The sequence below is a fragment of the Artibeus jamaicensis genome, unplaced genomic scaffold (assembly GCF_021234435.1).
Source record: "Artibeus jamaicensis isolate MK-2021 breed Jamaican fruit bat unplaced genomic scaffold, CSHL_Jam_final contig_332, whole genome shotgun sequence".
Classification (NCBI taxonomy): Eukaryota; Metazoa; Chordata; class Mammalia; order Chiroptera; family Phyllostomidae; genus Artibeus; species Artibeus jamaicensis.
The window spans coordinates 9725868-9748472 of record NW_026521788.1 but is presented as its reverse complement, the minus strand read 5'-3'; the positions used below and the strand labels follow the sequence as shown (position 1 = coordinate 9748472).

General features: G+C 33.7%; 1 pseudogene; it reads right to left on the bottom strand.

Moving 5' to 3' along the window:
* Nucleotides 1–319: 319 nt before the first annotated feature.
* LOC119042905 (60S ribosomal protein L7-like) overlaps nucleotides 320–22605 on the bottom strand; it is a 74446-nt pseudogene continuing 52160 nt past the window's right edge.

The following is a 22605-nucleotide window of genomic DNA, read 5'->3' as shown; positions in this document are numbered from 1 at the left end:
CATCAATTCATTGCTATGGGTTTTTAGGTTAGATTTTTATTTACTCTCATCTTTTGAAATATCTGTGTTTCCCAAAGGACTTTTGGTACCTTCTGATACAGCCTTCACCCTGGAAAATTAGTCCTTCTCTTACTTAATCCATTTCTCACCACTTTTCTCCAAATCTACCCTTTGACATGCTATATTCTGATTGCACCTTCCACTACAGGCTGATATACAAGTGTTATTATGTATACATATTTTCAATATTAAAGCAGTTGCTATTTATTAATTGGGAAGATTACAAAAATAACCATGGTAGATACCTTAGTTCATACTTCTAAAACTTGTTGACCTGGTTTTCCCTGTTCCCAGTATCTCCACCTTCTAGAAAGTGGGTGGTCTTTTTCTTTATTCCATCTTGTGGAGAAAATAATTTGAAGGGCTCCAGGAAGTTGTTTGCTTCTTTGAAGTGTTTTCCAATAGTATCGATCTCATGAATCAGACGCTTCATGTAGATTATGCCATATTTACCAAGAAATTGAGAAATCAGTGTGTTATCTCTCAGGGCTGTTCATTTTTTTGTTGAATTTGCCATAATCATTCTTGTGATCAATGCATTTACTGACTTCAGGTTTGGGTTCCCACCTGCAAATATATGGTTACACAATCCTCAGCATGTTAATCAAAGCCTTGTTGAGCTTAATGAAGATGCCATTGATCTGGTGAAGGCAAAGAAGCTGCAGCACCTTTTGGACTTTCCTGCTCACACCACTGATACTGCTGATTCTGTCAACAAATGACAATTTGGGTTCCACAGGTACATAGAAGTTGCCAGCTTTCCTTGCCCTCTTAGCCATTCAACTCTATTCTGTACTTCTATCTATATTCCTTGTGATAGTGCTTAGCTTTTTCATAGATAAGCTTCCTCCTTGCCTTTCGAAACATCTTTTTTTGCGAACTTCTTTCTCAGGCACTTGATCTTCAGCTCTGCGAAATTCCTTTGTGTTTTCTTAAGGGTTTCTGGCACAGCAGGAACCTTCTTCTCATTTTGTTTTGCAACCTCCCCCCATGATTCCAGTTGGAAAAGAGCATTGGCATTATTTTAAATAACTATCTTATCCATACATGGTTAGGATCTGTTCACACAGTGTGTGTGCACTTGTGTGTGTGCACACATTTATTTTCAAATAAATAATTTCCACATGTAATAATAGCAGCCTCTTAAACTTCTTTTTGAATTCGAAAAATAATTAAAAGTAAAATTTCTAAAACTAATCTACTTTCAGAGATGTAAGGTAGGGTAGTTATAAATGAATAATTAAGATGAAGGAAGTCACAGCCTAAAGTGCAACATGTTAATTGGGCTGACTTAACCTACAGAAACTAAGAGGCTGAGAATTTGGAGTTACTGGGCATTGCAAAGTAGAAGGACAAGATAAAGAATAGAAAACAAGCAAGTGATTTAAAAGTATATACCTGGTGTAATCCCATTTGTTTATTTTTCCCTTGCCTGAGGACACATATCAGGAAAAAATACTGCTATGAGCAATATCAGATATTTTACTGCCTATGTTTTCTTCCAGAATTTTTATGGTTTGGGGTCTAACATTTAAATCTTTAATCCATTTTGAATTTATTCTTGTGCGTGACACATGAAGGTGATATTGGTTTATTTTTTCTGCACATATTTATTTAACTTTTCCCAAAACCATTTACTGAATCAACAATCTTTAGCCCATTATATTTGCTTACTTCTTCTGTTAAATATTAATTGATGATTCAAGTGTGGGTTTATTTCTGTACTCTCTATTGTCTTCTGTTGATCTATGTGTCTTTTTTTATGCCAGTATAATGCTGATTTGATTAGTATGGTTTGACATTAGGTAGTGTGGTTTCTCCAACTTTGTTTTTCTTTCTCAAGATTGCTGTTGCTATTCAGGGACTTTTGTGGTTCCATATAAATTATTCAAATAGTCAGTCTTGTTCTCTGAAATATGTCATTGGTATCTTAAAGGAATTGCACTGAATCTATAGATTGCTTTGGGTAGTATGGACATCTTAATGATGTTATTTCTTCCTATTCATGAACAGAGTATGTGCTTCAATTTACTTGTATATTCTTCAGTTTCTTTCTTCAGTATCTTAGAACTTTCCACATACAGATCATTTATATCCTTGGTGAGATTTATTTCTAGGTAACTAAGAAGTATTTGCACAGCACAGGAAACCATCAACAAAATAAAAAGACAACCCACAGAATGGGAGAACATACTTTCTGATATATCTGATAAGGGGTTAATATCTAAAATTTATAAAAAACTTATAAAACTCAACAACAAAAAATTAATAAAAAGTGGGCATAGGGCCTGAATGGACACTACTCTAAAGAGGACATAGAGATGACTAATTAACATATTAAAAAGTGCTCAGTGTCATGAATCAGAGCAATGCAAATTAAATTATAATGAGATATTACCTCACACAGGTCAGAATGGTCATCATCAATAAATCAACAAACAACAAGTTCTGGCAAGGATGTGGAAAAAAAGGGAGCCATTTTGCACTGTTGGTGGGAAAGCAGATTGGTGTGGCCACTATGGAGACATTATAAAGATACTCAAAAAATTAAAAATAGATCTGCCTTATGATCCAGTGATTCCACTTCCAGGAATTTATCTGAAGAAATCCAAAACACTAAATTAAAAAAACATAAGCACCTCTATGTTCATTGCAGCATTATTTACAATTGCCAATATGGAAGTAGCCCAAGTGTCCTTCAGCAGATAAGTGGATAAAACAACTATGGGGCATTTACACAATGGAATACTACTTGGCCATAAAAAAGGAGAGAAAAAAGAAAATTTTGCTATTTGCAGCAGGATGGATGGACCTGGAGAACGTTATGCTAAGTGAAATAAGCCATCAGAAAAAGTCAAATATCATATGATTTCACTCATCTGTGGAATCTAAGGAACCAACTGAATGAACTAACAAGCAAAATAGAGACAGACTCTAAAATTGGTGTTTTAGGGTTCTTAGGATATAATCCTAGCAGTGGAATTGCTGGGTCAAAGGGCAAATCCATTTTTAGTTTTCTGAGAAAATTCTATACTGTTTTCCATAATGGTTGTACCAGTCTGCAATCCCACCAACAGTGAACTAAGGACCCCTTTTCCCCACAACCTCTTCAACATTTGTTGTTTGTTGCTTTGTTTATGATAGCCATCCTGACCGTGTAAAGTGGTATCTCATTGTGGTTTTAATTTGCATCTCTCTGCACCACAATGTTCATAAGCACAATTTACAATAGCCAAGAGTTGGAAGCAACCTAGGTGCCCATCAATAAATGAATGGAACAAAAAATTGTGGTACATATACACAATGGAATTCTATGCAGCAGAAAGAAAGAAGGAGCTACTACCCTTTGCAACAACATGTATGGAACTGGAAAGCATTATGCTGAGTGAAATAGGCCAGGTGTTGAAAGACAAATACCATATGATCTCACCTTTAACAGGAAGCTAAACAACAAAACAAACAAGCAAGCAGAATAAAAACAAAGACACTGAAATAGAGAACAGGGGGATAGTGACCAGAGGGGAGAGGGAAGGGAATTTAAGGGGAAAAAAGGGGAGGGATTTGGAGGAACAAATAGGAAGGACACAGGGACGAGAACTAAGGGGGGAGGAAATGGGAGGGAGGTGGGGAGCACGGGGCGGGGCAGGGCTGGGATGGGAGAAACAGACAAAAAACTGTACTTGAAAAATAACTAAATAAAATTAAAAAAAATAAAATAAAAATGCAAAAAAAATAGAGACAGACTCATAGATAGAGCGCAGGCTGACAGATCTGTGGGGGTAGGTATTAGCTGGTGGAGGGGTTGAGCAAAAAGGAAAAAGAACTCAGGGACATGGATATCAGTGTGGTGATTGGGAGTTATATAGGGAATAAACAGTAATGGAAAATATACAATAAAAATAAATAAAAAAATTCTATACTTGGAAGAGTTCATTTGAACTCTGCTCCCCTTGCATATACCATGTAAATGGTACAATAAAAGGAACATGTTGAGCTCTGGACAGTGTGGCTCAGTTGGGTGGAGTATCATCCTGTAAACCAAAAGGCTGTGGGTTTGATTCCTTGACAGAGCACCTGCCTAGGTACAGGTTCAGGTTCAGTCCCTGGTCAGGGTACATATGAGACACAACAAATCAATATTTCTCCCTTAGATAGATGTTTATCTTCCTCTCTCTCTCTCCCTCCCTTCCTCTTTCTCTAAATTCAGTAAGCATGTCTGGGGTGAGGATTAAAACAAACAAACAAACAAACAAATGATTGTTAGACAAGTTTACTGAGATGTACCATATGCTATGGGAAAGCACATATCTAGCTGTGCACTGCTGGAAATAATTTAGAATTGGATTTCAGGGGAGATGTACTACATTGTAGGGAACATGTTACCCAATTAAGAAAATAATGTAAATAACTGTGAACTATACTGTGAGGTTTTCCTTTAAAAATAACAACAAAACACCACCACCAACACATACACGTGCATCATTTGAAGAAACAAAGCTCTAAAACAAAATGTCTTAACATTTCTCCTGGCAAATCTTACAAACATAAAGGCCCTGAAAACAGATTTACATGATCAATCACTGAGCAGCTCATTATTGAATTTCAATTATGTGTTTTTCACAGTGTTTATTTAGTGCTTAGAATACTTAGAAACCATTGCAAGTGTGTATCCAACCTTTACCAAACTGCCATGCGTGGGCCACTGTAGGTCAGTGAGACACTGCTGATTAAACCTGTCTTGTGCTCACATAGACCAGCGGTCCCCAACTTTTTTGGCATCGGGGACTGGTTTTGTGGAAAGACAATTTTTCTGCAGACCAGGGTGGGAGTGATTTCAGTATGATTCAAGCATATTACATTTATTGTGCACTTTATTTCTATTATCATTACCTTGTAACATACAATGAAACAATTATATATTATTAATATATAATCATATATTAATATGATTAATGTCCAGTTCCTAATAGGCCATGGACCAATACCAGTCTGGGGCCCCAGTGTTGGGAGCCCCTGATGTAGGCCATTGCAAATTGGTAGTTAAGTTGCTCCCTGTTCATTATCTAACAAGGTAGGAATATGTTCTAGTGTATATCAGTTTTTAAATACATTTTCCCATGAAAATCTAAACAGCAGTGAGTTATGTCTTCATTGTGGATGAGAAGGTGAAATGTGGATTAAAGTTTTATTTTCAGAACAGTTAGATTTCCTATTTTAAAATATTGTGTAAGTTTGAAACCTCATGACTATATCATTTAAATTGAATTTTATAATTTGACTTCATTGAAACTCATTTTTAACCTATTTTTCCAACTGCAATAAATTCTAGCTTATTTATATAAGAGCGTACCTGTCAGATATTTCGAGTGTTTTGTTTAACCTTTTCCTTCAACTATACTAATAGCTTCATACCTGTGACATTTTGTTAAAGAATATGGCAAGAAAATCTCATAACAATAAAATTGATATGTATATGATAATGGTTTGAAGTCCACCTTCTTATCTAAGTTACAGTGATTTCATTGCTTCTTGAATCAGCTTTAACTTGAGAGGAAAATTCACTTTGTATGTGAGGAATTCGTATTTTAATTTATCATAATCAAGAAGAAAACAAAACCAAAGCCATTCTCATATTTTCTCTTTCTGTGTTTACCTCCCTAATTCTTGGTCATCGTGTTCCTTTCCTAAAAATGAATAAGCTTATTTATTACAGCTTTCTCAGCCAATGGTATATTCTTTCATAAATAGAGAATATTCAGTGTTTTTGAATTGTGGAAGGAAGAAAGAAAAGGAAATGGGAAGAAATGCCAATCTTCAGAATTTATGTCTGTGAGAAATACCAGTGTTTAAAAAATAAAGTATTTGTCATTAAAGAGATGATATAATTAATATAATTAGAGGTTTTGTGTTTCGATGATCTTTGTATCTATTTTACCATTCCAGCATAGTACTTGGTGGGACACTCCATTTTTTTAATTAATGTTTTGTCCATTTTAGACATTATTTCAAGGTTGTGATTCTTGGACAGTAAGAACATTAAACTGGCTTTTTAAAAATATATTATTAATGACCTTATTGTGGTAATTATTTTAAATTATATATGTATATCCAATGATCACATTGTACATCGTAATATTACACAATAATATATGCTGACTATATCACAATAAAGCTGGGAAAAATTAGAAATGTAAAAATGTGTTGCTGTGCTCTGTGTGGTTCAGTTGGTTGGAAGCCATCCCACAAAGTGAAAGGTCGACAGTTCAATTCCCAGTCAGGGCACATGCCTGGGCTGTGTGTTGGAGAAGCAACTAGTCAATGTTTCTCTCTCACATTGATGTTACTCTCACTTTCTTTATCTCTTTCCCTCTCTCTAAAAATAAATAAATAGAATCTTAAAACATGTATTGTTAAAGTCACTTCTTGCATTGAACATGAGTATTGGAATTGTTTTATCTTTAGATGAGGCGAGTCTCACCTCAGTGTCCTTTCAAATATTAAATGTTCGATACCCTTGAAATTTATTCTGACATGTATCATGCTTTTGGTTGAAAATAATATAATGCCTAGCAAATAGGCTTAAACAATTGACAAAATACATTGATCCACCCATTGTAAAAATCCAGAATTTGGGTATATTTCCAAAATTGCTCAGTTAGGGCTCTGACTCTCATTATTTGCACTTTTGTTGGTTATCCCTTTTCTGGGGATTAACATTGACTTCAGGCTGTCTTCTTGCAGGTGGGATAACCTCAGTGTTAGTTTCAGGAGTGTTATCGGCACACCAAGTTTTCAAGCACAGGGTCAAGAAAGACTACACAGACCCCCAACTTGACAGCAAAAGTCAAAAGTACACTCTCATTGGACTGAGTGGGGCCACACATCACTGTGATGAATTACATACACTGACTAGACGAATATCATTTTTCATTTTATGCTGGAATTAGATGTGGTACCTGCCTGTCCCAACATTCATGGGTACTAAGCAGAAATCTTTGTTCTGGGGAAAAGTCAAATAGGAATCAATGCAGAACGCACAAAATGTGTAGACAACATGCTCAAAAATTGCTTCTTTTCGTGTTTTAAATATTTCTGTACTTTAAATATTTCAATACTTTTAATGTTTCCATACATTGAATTTTTCCATATAGTTAAAGACTTCCAAATCATGAATGAATGAAAGAAGCACAATAAACAAAAACAATCTTTCAAAAATAATGATATATTAATCACTATATGTGCTATGTAGAGATAATGTAATCAAGAACACATTGTTCTTATACAGATTCAAAAAACTGAAAAATCATCTGTTTGCAAGAACAAGCAAACACTATAATGACTAGTATTCAAACACATTCTACTTTTATGGGAGGGTGGTAAATTTTTGAGAATATTCCAATTAGTTGTTTACCCTATTACATCCATGCATGTGTATGTGTGTGTGTGTATGTATATGTATATATAGAGAGAGAGTATGAAATATTTCTAGGGAAATTACAATTTATTGCTATGTGGTTTGAGGAACATGTTTTACCCTTTGAATTCAACATATATTTCTACATGTTTGAGAAAAATACATAATAGATAATATAGGCACACCAAAATATTACAAGAAGATATTCACAAGTAGTGTTTATAAGCAAAAATCCAGAGTGCTACTGCTTGGGATAGAAACCCTGCTTCACTAGTTCTTATTCATATGGTCTAAGTTTTCCAGTTTGTTTACCTATATAATGAACATGTTCATAGCACCTCTCTCACATGGGTGTTATAAAGAACAATTAAGTAACTCAAGTGTGTACATAAATATTATTTTGTGTAAGTTAATTGTTTTAAAAAAGTTATCCAATATAGTTATTAATTTATCACCACAATAATGATATAGAAAAACTGACTTTCTATGCAATTCACATCCAGATTTATTTTGAATTTTCAGGGTTTAATCTTGTGAGAAAAAGCAATAAAGAGAAGCATCAAACTAGATATAAATAATATGCTACCTCTCATATTTTTCTTCTAAAATTATATTTTACAAAACATATTTCAAATTATTTTTCTCAATAATGGGTGCTTGATGAATTTTTGGCAGTATTTTGCTCTTGTGTGGCACCTACATATCTTAAGTTTTGCCTGTTGTTTAACTGACTTGGCAGAAAGCAACCTTGCATCTCCTTAGAGTCCTTGAGAGCAAAGCCCCTCCCCTGGCACACCCCTGTCATGCCTTCCATCAACAAGAGCTAGACAAAAGCATTTCTCCAAGCCTGCACTCTTTCTAAAAGAACATATAGAGCATTGTGTGTGAGCATAAGACAAAAATATATTCTTCCAAATCACTGCTTTCCACCTGTCAAACTGCTGATGAAAAGAAATTTCACAGAGAATTTAAAATAGGTTGCTTCCTTAAACCACAGATTGAGTTTTGTTTTATGTTATTTTAAATCAGATGCTCCTAAGGCTCAACACCATCTAGAGTCAACCTTTAATTAATATTTAAAAACATTTTCTGTTTCTTGTGAGATGGTAAAAGTGTGTTCACTTTGTTACTTTTAAAATGTAAAATATACTATTATCATGTGTGTGAGATCTACCACACATTAAATATATGCACACATGTGCACACACACATATATGAATTTGTGTATATCAAGCTTCCATTCCCACTTACTGGAAGCCCCTACCTCCTTTCAATTTCTTAAAAGGTCATTAAGCCTCACAAGCTATATGCAGGTGCCAGAATTTATTAAAAGCATGAGATTAATTATACAAATCTAATACTAAATATCAACCAATTAATTGAAACATATGTAATCAAGTTTTGTAGGTCAAAATATTATCTAATACCTGCAATTTCATGTGGATCAACCTAATATTGAGATAATATATTGGTAAAAGCCTTTTAATAGCAACAGAGTCTAGGCATTTTTCCAAGAGCTTTCCTTTTAATCCCTCTCATATTTCTCCTTTAATCCCACTTTCTAGGCTCTTCTTCTCCATTTCCTCAACCTTTAGTTTTCCATGAACCCATGAGTGTATGGCATTCCTGCTATTGTCTTTTAAAATTTTTTTCAGTTACATTTTACATTTAAAATCATTCTGTATTAGTTTCTTACATTCAAAATTATTCTGTATTAGATGTACAGCAGAGTTATTAGGAAATCATGTACTTTGCAGTGGTCTCTCCAATGGTTCAAGTACTCACTTGGCCCCGTATATAGTTTTCATGGTATTATTGACTATGCTCCCCATGCTGTAATCTCCATTTCCGTGACTGTTCTGTAACTCCCAATCTGTCCTGCTTAATCCCTTTACCTTTTTCACCACCAGCCCCAACTCCCTTCCCTTCTGACAGCTGATAGTTTATTCTGTGTTTCTGTAAGTCTGTTCCTATTTTGTTTGTTTGTTTTGTTCTTCAGATTCCACATATAGGTGAAATCAAATGGTATTTGTGTGTTATTTTGAAGCACTTTCAATCAATTTTATTCTCTATCTTTATGCAGGGCATAGGGAGACTCCACATTGGGAGGCGTAGAGATGTATAGAGGGAAGACACAACTTTTTAAATAATTTACAGCAGAACTGGTCCTTCAAAGTGATTTGATCTAATCAAAATAAACATCTTTCTATCCATGAATATATTATGTATGTAATATAATACATATATTCTCTCCATACTGCTTGGACCATATCTTTAATCTGTCTAGTATAAAACATATGAGGAGCACAGTTTTTTCCAAGGTTATTATGGTTTTATGGCTCTTCACTGAAACATACCCTCTGCTTAAATTTTTTTGGGGGGAGCAGCAATGAGATAAGAAGATCATCCATGAATCAAAAGGGCTAGACAAAAGAAATATGTAAACAAACAAACGACAGAACTTGGTAGCTAATTACAGTATTATCTGTTATGATCCTGTGGGAAAATGAAGAATTTATTTACACAAGAAATGTTTCTTACAGTTAGATTTGGTTTTTAAAAGAGAGGTTTTTCTCATTATATGAAACCTTTTTATCATTGCATATAATTTAAACTTTAGGTTTTCTCATTGTTTCATGTAACTTAAACTTTAGGTTTTCTCATTATACGAAACCTTTTACTGTTTCATATAATTACCAATTCTTTTGGTATCCTGACTTGTTATAAAATAAGCCTTACCACTTATTAACATTGGCCAGTATGGGTTTGGCAAGTACTGACTTGGGTATTGCTGACTTATATTAACATCATAGCTATTTTAAAAATATAAAAATAGACAAATTTCTAGTGGTAACTTGAAAATACCTAAAGAGAGGTTACAAGGTAAAGAACTTTATCAGTCAGAATTTGCCAAGGAATGGAATGGAGGGGAAGGTGAGTGAGGATGGAGATATATATTCATTACAGTGTTGTTTTAACAGTATGGCAAGGAAAAGAGGATTTTAAGTGGTGAGCAACGTGCCCATAAAGGAAATACGCTAAAGAAAGTAGGTGAGAAATGGGAGATTTTTTTTTCTTGTTATAAGTGAGAAGTTTGGGGAAGAAGAAATGTATCTAAGATCATTTGTTTGAAATTTTTGTTTGGTATATTATATAAATCTCCTTTATGTTTCCCAGTGAGGATATATATATATATATATATATATATATATATGTATATTCACATATATATTCATATATATATTTACACATGTATGTTAATATATGTATATTCATATACAATTTTCCCTTAATGCCCCCAGAGTCCCATTTGAATATTAAATATTTATTTATTTCATTAAAAATGGATAGAAACTTGTTTCAAGATGGCCCAACTGGATTTGGGTTATATGAAGAGATACATGTTTCACTTCATATTTGAAGAGAGCTCAGTTTGTTTCTATGAGCATTTGAGTAGATTTTCATTTATTTGAATGTACTATGTCCTTAGTCTGAAAAACAAGCTCAAGGCCTTCATGGCGTGCCCTGGTAGAATTTTAAAACACATAAGTTATGTAAATTACCTACTAGAATAATGCTGCTAAAATAAAAGCAAGTTAAGATATATTTAAATAAAAGCTAACAGAAACAATAAGAGAGAATACATATACAATATTTTCAGACTATAAGATGTACTTTCCCTTCCCCCAAATTTGGGAGGAGTGACGGTTGTTAATGATCCTGTTGAGTTCTTTTTACATTTACATTGGTGAAATATTATGTTATTTATGTTATTAAATATTTTACCACGTTTTGCTTCAAATTTTTATTCCCTATTTTCCTCTAAAACCTAGGTATGTCTTATAGTCCAAAAATATGGTAAGTATTCAGAACATTAAAAAGTAGTGAGATGAACTTGTGTGTTTGTTAATGTCTACATTATGACAAAATCATAGTTAAATATGAATGGAAGGTATATAGATAGTTATTCATATATTTAGAGCAAAATAGGCAGCCTAATGTGTTGCTAAGCACAGAATATAGGAGAAAAATACAGAGAATAAATAAGATTTTTTGTTTGTTTAGGGGAAATGATTTGATGTTAACTCAATAACACGAGATATGGAATAAATAAAAATTATTCTTCCTGGTAATTTTTTTAAAGGGGAAAAAGAGGATAGCTTTTTTATCTTTGCTAGTTGAATTGAAAGTATGTCCAGTAAAATTAGATGTAGATGTATGCAAACGTTACACTTAGAGCATGCTAATTGGCTCTTTGAGCACATAAATGTCTCTTTTGAAATGCATTGCATGTTGGTAATAAGCTTTTAAATCCATAATGGATGACCACTGCATCGTTGCCCATTTAGAGGTAAAGGAAGGCAATTACAGATGTTCACAAACATTACAGTATAAAATATTTTTGCTATTATTGAAGAAACCTTTATCTATACTTCATCCCTTGAACTCTGCAATTCTGCAATTTCATCTATGATTAATCAAAACTCATCAGCTGGTGCATTATAAAGTTTTTTTTTATTTATGTTAAAAATATACTGCCTTTTGTGTCCTTGCTTTTCCTTGGAGCCATAGAAGGAGGTCCAGCCTCTTTCCCAAGAAAGCTATTCAAAGTTTGAAGTAGTTATGAACTTCAATAATTTGTTCTACAATCCTTTGTCTTCATTTCAAATATTAATTCCTCATATAATATTATAACCATAAAAGGTAATTCCTAAATATTCCTTTTACCTTTTAAAAATGTTGTGTCCTGCATAAGAGTCAAGTTGCCTGTTGAGTATTACCTGTGTGACTTTGGGCTGTTATTTAATTTCTCTGTGCCTGTTTTCTCATCTGCAAAGTGAAGATAATAATACCTCATAAAGTTGTCATGAAGATTACATAGGTTAATTTTTACTATAGCACTTACGAAATTGTGAGGCATTATTATCCCTGTTGTTATGATCAGTGTCATTATAAAATTATCATGGCCCCTCTTCTAAATACTACTTTAGTATGGAAGACCTGTTTCTGTTATAATACATAGTCAACTTGAGGATTTACTAATCCCAACTTCAATTTCCACTTTCGCTCACAAGCAAAATTGCTAATTTGCAATTCCTTTATGCACTTACTTTATTCAATTGAGTGTGGATTATTATATTGGTCTAATGCACATGTATTTTTATTAGTATCAACCTCTTGTTACACACTAGCAAAGTTGATTGAATCCTGACTTCATCGTTTAATGCACTTTGTTTTTTAAGACAAGAATTTCTGTCAAAATACAATTACATATACGATTACTATACTTTCTAAACTTTAATTCAGGTCATAGGTAACAAAAGTTGAGAAAAACTAGAGTAAGGAAATATAAATGCTGTGAGAAACTTCTTTGCAGTTTGAAATTGCACATAATATAGAAACTTTTAGATAGCGTCCTTCTGAAAATTATTGATCTAAATTTCTTTACATTAGCCATCATGTACCTAGTAGTTATGTTTCTATAAGGCTTTATGAAACACCTGAATTACAAATATACCATTATAAATATCATATACATACAACTCACTGTGCTCTCATTGTCTTACTATCTCTTAACCTTAATTAAGAAATAAATAAGTTCTATCTTTAGAAACATATTATTTATACCTGTGCAAATTCTCAGTGAATATTTTTCTAGATAGTCATTTAGTATACCTTAAACAGTTCTAGACCCAATATTGGGATTGACTTTAAAACTAAATCTGATATTTGTTTTTTTTTCTTTGAAACTAAAAGTATTTACCATTTTCCATTCTTCCGGCACTGTTATTATAATTCCTCAGCTATCAATATTAGTGATTTAGTGAAGTTTTGACAAACTTTTATCAGAATTTCGGAAAGACAATGACTGGGCTAAGAGATGGCTTGATTTAGGTGTTTTTGTATATTTTAGGAATTCTGTGGTATAGTTAGGGTTGGAAAGAATAGTTTGGGGGTACAGAATTATCATGTAAGTCTCATTTCAACTCCAGGACAATGCCACTAGAGAGAACTTGGATTCTAAAACTTGTAACTGACAAAATAACCAATTTAAATAATTCAACTATCCCTAGTGTGCTGATTTTCAAGTTATGCAAATCCCAAAGGAATTCAGGATATAGCTTTATTTATTCTCTGTACATTCCCTTTAATCTGTTGTACACAGTGTTTTTCTAGACTCAATTTTTAATTCACTTCTCTTATATATACCATATAACATATCTCACATAAGAGACTTGGTCATACCCTTTCTTGCACTTCATTTTTAAGAAAAAGCTTTTTTCTGGTCCCTCTTTTTTTCCCTCTCCTCCTCCATCTCCTTTACTAACTTCTCGTGGCCTTTAATGTTTGTCTCTTAAATCATTTTCTCCAGGAAGGCTCCCTTAACCCTCCTGCTTGCCATCCACCTATCCCTTAGTTTCTATTGCACATCCCTGCTACTGCTCCCTCAGCTCTGTGTATGGCCTTTATGAAACACTTATTAGTGAGTGGGGGACCCCAAAGTGGCATTTATTTATGAAAATTGTGTATTTATTCTTACATGTTTAAACTTCAGTCACCTTCAAAGTACTCTGCATTTGATGCAATACCCTATAGAGACAGTTTTTCCCAGTGCACAAAACACTATTTGAGCTCATCAATTTTGATGCCAGTTAGTACTTCTGCCATTTTTTGTTTCACCTCTTCCACATGGGCAAAATGTTTTCTTCTGAAGATTTTTTTAATCTGGGGAAACCAAAAAAATGTCACTCAGGGTAAGATTGGGTAAATAGAGAGGGTAGGACACAGGGGTTATGCTGTTTTTGATCAAAAACTGCTGAACACTCAGTGCGGTATAGGCAGGTGTGTTTGTAAGTCACCCATCATGAAATGGGCAAACGTGGAAAGAGTATTCAAAAAAATTCACTGCAGCTGAATGCAGCCTGTCGCAAAAATGCCAAGTGATGCACTGATACAGTGGGTTTCTGGGACACTCACCTAGAGGGGGAAGCCTGTACTATAAAGGGCCTGCCCTGCAGAAGACAATTCCAGTCTCGCTGGGGGATTCCCCTTTGTATTTTCATAGCTAGTTTACACATCTATAATTCCACTGGATCCTGACAATGAGAAAAAATAACTATAATTTATTAAGAGCTTTTTATGTGCATGTATATATATTTACTTACATATGATAATATATCATTTATATATTTATATTATAAATATATGTGTACTTATATATAGATATTAATGTATTTTTCTTAATATCTCTATGAAGTTATATAAAGAGAAGAAAAGTTTAACTAATTTATGCAAGAATATACAGCTATCAGTTTTCTGTAGTAGGCACCTAATAACTAAATTAATTTCTTAAAAATTCTAAAATGAAAAGCAGCCTGCAAATGGTCAAGATATAAAATAACATTGCTTGTTTTGCATTTGTGTTCTGAACAAAAAGCAAATAGATCCAACGCAATTACTTTAGAGACATTCTTATTTTTCACAGAAGACACTGGTCATGTGCACACAAGAAGAGTTCTTAGAATGTAATAGGTGTTCAAAATATTAATTGATGGAATTAGTCATTACTAAGGGGAGGCCCAAAGAACAGCTTTGCCTACATTGTGAGGATAGACCAAAGGTCACACTTAGCCACTCTATGTCCCTGTACACCTCTATGTGTGTTATGCAATTTTATCAATTCTTAAATCCTTCTATAAAAGCAAGAATGAGGGTTCTCCTTAAAACACAATAAATATGCATGAAAAGACCCCTCAAGTTCATATTTACTTGCCATATGCATTTAGAGTTCAACACTAACTATAGTATTTCTAGGAAACTACACTAAATGATAAAGGTAAAACTATAATAAGTATGTCCTTGTTGGTTTCTCAGAAATCTAAATGGACTCAGTCTTTTACAACTTAAGGATATTGACAGAAATATGTGTGTATATTGTGGAGTAAGTTCAAAAGAAGAATTTTAATAGGAATAGAAGGCCAGGTTGTTTCAATGTTACAAAAGAAACAGGGTACATGTGGATATTATTGAAAGCAAAGCAGAGAACATATATATTTAACATTAAGATATTTATATGTTTTACAGACATTAAGTATCCACATAAATGGAGTTTTCTTAATCAAATATACTATGCTGAATTGTGTAATATTTCTTTAGCTGCATTGTGCTCACTATTACTAAATGTTATTTTATTACCATATGAGATTTTAATTGGAAAGATATTTATTTTAATCTCTTAGACTATGCCATCTTCCCTTTTTTTAAGTGTGGGCATGTGTGTGTATGTGTGTGATTTAGAAATTTCTTCATTCTATTATTATTTGCTTTATTTTCTGATTGAGAAGTTATATGCAAAAGTGACATATTTATCTCATAAGTTAGTCATTTGCCAATTGATTTGCATTTTAGATTCTTAGAGAGATTAGGTTAGTCATTAGGGGTTTTATTTTGCTCTTGGAAATCTATATGTGTTGTGTGTGTATGTGTGTATTTTTAAATTGGAATAGTGTGTGCAAATGTGTGTGGATATATGTGTGTTTGTGTTTCTATTTACCTATTAGCTATTTGTTCCTCAAATAAGTGCGCTTTCTTTTTCAAGATCTAACTTGGTGACCTTAAGCTCACTATTCCCTTAGATAATTGTAATGTCATGTTATCAGTAAGGCTTACACTTCCTTCACATGAAACAAGGTACCCGTTATATTTAAATTAGTCCTAATTCTGTCACTTCAGCAGTCCACTTGTGTGAGTAATGGTGGAGCTTTCCTAGTCTCACTTGATTTCTACACTTGCAAGCAATTCTGAAACTACTGTCAGTGTACATGATGAAATAGGAGCATAAAGTAAGGATTTCAAAGCCTTCAAAATCTAACCATACAAAATAGTAGCAATTTATTACAGTGTAGCTTATGCCACAAGCATATATGAAAATTAAAACACCCTTGGGTTACTAATATGAATAGTTTTATATAACCTGGAAAATTAATATTTAGTTTCATATAGAAGCAATGAATTTGAAAGAGACTTTCAGGAGTGAAAACTAATTTTCTATATTTGGCAATAAGACCCAAATTCAACCTAGCTCTATAAAATTATATAGTATATAATATATAACAATTTGATGTGCACACTACCCTTTTAAATAGCAACTGAGTCTCTAAATATCTATTCACGTATAAAGAGTTGTTTGCCATCTACGTACCTTGACAAATCAGTCGTTTTCATTATTCCAGATTCCTTTCTAGTTTTTATTAATGTCCATGTGTATTTTAACATAGCATCAAAAATATTTTTATATTCTTTGTATTTTTACCTTTTCTAAATAGTAACTTTTTTTTCCATGAAGCTGCAAGGCATTGACACCCTTAATTTTAATAATGGAAATTTTCTATCATAAATTCTTTCATCTTAAATTTATAATTGTTGTAGATCTTAATGGCAAGTTGTATTTAGAAATCTATACCAATGTGATAACTTAAGATTATATATCTACATTGGCATATTTAGTTCTTAGCCATAACATTATTCAGCAGTTATTTTATATGTGTTTTCTATGTGTACATAAATTTGTAGATTCTGGAGATATACAAGCAAGGAAAATTTCTCCACCATTTGAAGTTTGTGTCTACTTCTTAGTTATTGATGTAGGACTAAGGGTTTCTATACATTGTCAAAATACATTTGCCACCAGCAGTTTATAATAACTGGTTATTTTCACTGAAGATTTCATAGGAAGATATGAAAGATTTTACATTGCACTGTTTACAGAAAAACAATTCAGAACTCTTTGAAAAAATTTTTTACATTGGTGAGGGTTTCTGCTTTAAGCTTAGAAGAGCATAATAGATATTTGATTTTCACTCTTACGTAAAGTAATTCATAAATTAAATTAAATTGTAAAACAACACTTTTCATTAATTGGACATCAGGGCAGTGATTTCTGTGAGAGGGGAAACACTCAGTGGGAGCTATGATTGCACTGAATTGTGGTTTGGAGAGATTGTTCCAATCTATACTGTTCAGGGAAAAGCCAGGTAACACCTGGCAACCCACGTCTCTGAGTTTAGAAAACAGAAGCAGAAGACAGAGAAGGTGAAGGCTGCTCCAGTTCATAGGACAGGGTGCCTGGCAGGAAAGAGCTTCCAAAAGAAACAGCTCCTAAGATTTTAAGAGTCTTCTCCAAGTTTTAGGTTGAAAATTAACGGACACATAAATGTAAGAAAACAACCTGAGGCTGTGTAAAGCACCCCCCAAAATAAATAAACAAACAAAACCAAAAACCAGAGGGATGCCCCTCAGAACTCACAAGGGACAAGAAAATTAACTTTCTAACTGGAGGGGAACACTTTAATTTCTAGGGTGGAGAGCAACTCTACACTGGGTAGAGTACTCAGAAGGATACTATCTCAGTAGTTGGGGACAATTAGTTCTTCTTAACTGAACACTCTCTGGACACAACTAACAAATGAAAGAAGCCTTTTTGGAAAGGATCCTACTAGTTCCAAGTGGTGTGCTGCTTTCTAGAATGATGCTCAAGACTGTTTAGGGGAATAGAAAACCACCCATGGTGCAGAAAAATAAAACTTATGTTTGCCATACAATGAGATACTATTCAATATTTAAAGGAGGAAGGAACTGCAACCCATAATATACTGAAAAATAAATTAATAGAAACAGACCTGCGCAGAGATGAAAGAAGTAGTATACAAGGACACTAAACAGTCATTGCAACTTTGGAGGTGATGAATGCAATCGTTTTCTTGACTATGGTGATGTTTCATGGCTTACACATACACAGCATCTATCAGGTTATACCCTTAATGTGCCATCTGATGTATGTCAGTTACATACATCCCAATAAGGCTATAAAAAGTGAAAACTAAGCAAACAAAAAAAAGCTCTGTTTTATACATGTTTTTCTAGCCTAGCCTATTATCTCTTGACCCAACATACCCTAAAATGAGTTTTATGTATTTGGTAACCCAGCTCTGCCAGGCCTGCAGTTCCAGTTCTGCACAGCAGAGGGCTAGTTACATGGAGTTGTTGATCATGTTTCTTTAGAATCTCACTTAATGATTAGTGATTTCAATCTCTGGTTTACTTGTTTTTACCATTCTAATATGTCTGATATGTACATAACAATATGCATGTGATAAATAACACTATAATTATATACTATAAAATATGTACTATATGCATATGATATGTACACATATAAATTATGTGATATATATATATATATAGTCTGTCTGGAAATCATCCAGCCATGGTTAATATAATGAAAACAGTTCACTTAACATCAGTTTAACCTGACAGCCAAGGAGAGTGGACCGGAATGCACATGCATGAATAATGATGACTTCACTGAAGCAGTGAAGTGGGGGTGGTAGACAAAATTGAGTGAGCATGTGTATTGTGTGGCCATCACATTCAAAATGACTCAGCAAGCAGAGCAACAAATCTGCATAAAATTTTGTGTTAAGAATACTCCTCCATGGAAACTATTCAGATGATTCAGAAGGCCACGGCTATGGGCAACTGGTGATTGTCAGCTTCATCATGACAACATGCCGGATCATGCATCACGTCTTCTGCAAAGCTTTTTAGTGAAAAATCAAATCACGCAGTTGACTCAGTCCTGTTACAGCCCAGATTTGGTGCCCTGTGACTTCTGCCTTTTCCCAAAACTAAAATCAGGTTTGAAAGGGGAGAGATTTCAGACCATCAGCGAGATTTAGGAAAATACAATGAAGCAGCTGATAGAGATTGAGAGAACTGTGTGAGATCCCAAGGTGCCTACTTTGAACGGGACTGAGGTGTCATTGTCCCATGTACAATGTTCTTATATCTTTTCAATAAAACTCTCTGTTTTTCATATTACATGGATGGATACTTCATGGACACACTCACAAAGATAGGCATAATATGTTATGATGGGAAGTTTTGACATTGTTTTTCATGAATAAGCTACTCAAATAGTTAAGCTACTCAAAGAGTTTGGTTACAATATATGAACTCATGTTAATGAGTTTAATTTACTGTAGATTCACAGGAAAAGTGTTTTTTAATAGGAGTACCCCACAAGAGAAATTTTTTAATTAAAATGTGGTTTGGTTGGGGAAATATTCTTGTGGCTTTTCAACATCACAACAAACCAATGAACAAGCATATATAAATGAAACAAAGTTCACAAAAGAAATGTGTGAGATTCATGCTGATAATTTGTTTTACTGTATAATATTTTGTTAAAAAATATAGTAAATTAATACCTTTTTCACTGTTGGATCATGACCTTTAGTGAATATGCTTAAATTTATTTATTTTTTAAAATTAAATTTATTGGGGTGACATTGGTTAATAAGATTTTATACTTTTAAGTATACAATTCTATGATATATCATTTTTATATTGCATTGTGTGCCCACCATCCAAAATCAAATTTATTTATACATATTTCATAAATGTACTACAGCCAAAGTTCTCTTGTGCCAGACCTTTGGTACAATGTGATTTTTTCTTCTATATTTGAAATGTTATTTCAAAATATTAGTAATCTACAAACTACTACCACCTTTCCTATGTGTTTTAACAGCTGTAGAAATTACAACACATTGTCTCAGAGTTGACTGCTATTTTTCTTATTACTGGGGAAAAATTACATTCATTAGTGCCTTTCTAGTGGCATCTGAGGTTGTTAAAACTTGTCTCACCTTATGGTTAAAGGGAATTATAATGAAAGGTTTCATTGCATCTCAGAACTTGACCTCATCAGAAAATAACATAGTTTTAAGGCCTGGAGGAAATGATCTCTTACTTTCCAGAGTTCCCTTGCAAACATATTCGATGATATTATTAGTATGGTTTTGTCTTCTAAATGTTTCAAAGCATCTTACAGACTTTGGCATATTTACACTTGATGGAATGGAGAGGGATCAAGCCCTCTTCAATTCTGCATCTTCACATGGACACAATGAGGCCACTGCCGTTCTAGAATTTTTGAAACGTGTAATTTAGTAATGAAAATGTGGAACCTCATACTGTGAAAAATCTCATACTTTTTCAGAGCAACACCATTCCCTCCTTCAAAATTTGCATGAATAGTTCTTATAATAGTAAAGTGAACAAATTATACAAAAGCGATTAAAGTCACTAACATTGTCTATCTAAGTGTTTTGGAGTCAAGGATTTAATAATGTTTAAAACTCTTTGCCTGATCTGGGGTACCACCATCATTAACAGCTAGCCTTGCTGGAAATTTATTTTACAGAGATATTAGTGAAGCATCAGATATAAAAATGTGCACTCTGGAAAGATACACTATCTATAAAGGAATATTGGAAGGGTATTAAATAGGAAAGGGGAATTCTAGCACTCTAATTAGTTTAGGACACTTTAGAGGTGTGGTTGGTTATAGCCTTTAACTGATAACTAAAGGCTATTTAAATATGCTGTTTTTATTTGTGTGTTTGTTTTTTTATGCTGCATGGTAAGCAAATAATCTCCAAGTCTTCAGTCAGATGCCTTGCATTGATTTTATTGGGGGAAAATGAACATTGGTTAATTTCCCCATAGAGGTGGAACAAAATAAAGGGAAGAAAACATTATGGGAGGTAAAAAGTTAGGGAGCTCTAGACACTCAGAGACAAAGTAGCCATTAAAATGTAATACTGAAATAAAATGCAGGACTTTAAGCAGAATGTGGAATAAGAGGCTCGACCCAATCTATATTTCAGTTAAAAGGGTCAAGAAAACACTATTTTATATCTGGATTACTGTATATGAATTTCACTAATGACTTATCCATCAAGACCCATATATATTGCTTGCCAAAATAGCACATCCCAAATGAGAAAATGAGTATCATCAGAATCCCATAATCACTTTTCATGAGGCAGAAGTAGTCTTCTACTTCTGCCCTAGCCAGCAAAAAAAAAAACCATCATGAATCAAACAGTTCTTACTCCTTTCCTGCTAAGTGTGAGGATGGTTTAGCCACAATTTCATTCTTTTTGGCTTCTGGTACTTCCAGGAAGAATTGTCTCTATAACCTGGAGCCACTGTAATGGACACTGGAATTATGATGGTAGCTAAGGAAAGAAGAAATCCTCAAAATATCAAGGATGAAAAAAAATTCCTGAAAACACCCTTAAAACCCTAGAGTCTTCAGACATTATTTTGATTTCAAAGAAGCCAGGACCTCTACTGAAAATCACTAGTTAGATTTGCTGAGTTCTGGGAGCCACATTGAAGCATAAAATCCAGAGAATCCATTTAAAAAAATCACATGGTAGTCACTATGGTTGGGGGGAGATAGTAACTTTACAACCTCTCATCCCTAAATTTTTGACATAAAATTAGGGTTGTCATTTGGAGTAAAAATCTATAACCAGAATTCTGTGAAAGAAATTTAATATTCAAAGCCCTGATCCCTCTCAGATGTTGCAGTGTGCAGGTTTCATGGGAAAAGATCAGCTTTTTTTTTCTTTTTTATTGTATTTTTTTTGCCATGACCATTTAGTGCCCTTATATCTGCCCCTGCAATCACCACACTGTTATGCGTGTCCATGAGTCCTTTTTCCTTTTTGCTTAAGCTTCTACCTCCCAGCCCCCCACCACCTCAGCTGTTATCCTGCTCTGTATCTATGAATCATCTCTATTTTGCTAGTTAGTTCAGTTGTCTTTTTTCCCATTACTATGAAAAAAAACCATGACATTGTGTTATTGTTGCTCTTTCTTTGTTGGAGTGTTTTAAGCAGAAGCAGAACATCAGAACATCAGAATCAGGGCTATTTTAAATCCAGTTGACTGGCCTGAAATATGTGTGCTTCTGTTTTTTCAGATGCTCTGTGGTCTGTTATTCTTGAATGCACCATCCTGCAGATACACACACACACACATGTGGTGTGTGTATTTATCCTTTTTACATAGCTGGGAGAATTATCTCCATATACCTTTTAATTTTTATGATAATCACATTTACTGTAAACAGTAATGTTTTAAAAATATTTTACTTATTTATTTTAAGAGAGAGGGAAAGCGAAGGAGAAAGAGAGGGAGGGAAACATCAGTCTGTGGTTGCCTCTCACATGGCCCCCACTGGGGACCTGGCCCACAACCTGGGTGTGTGCCCT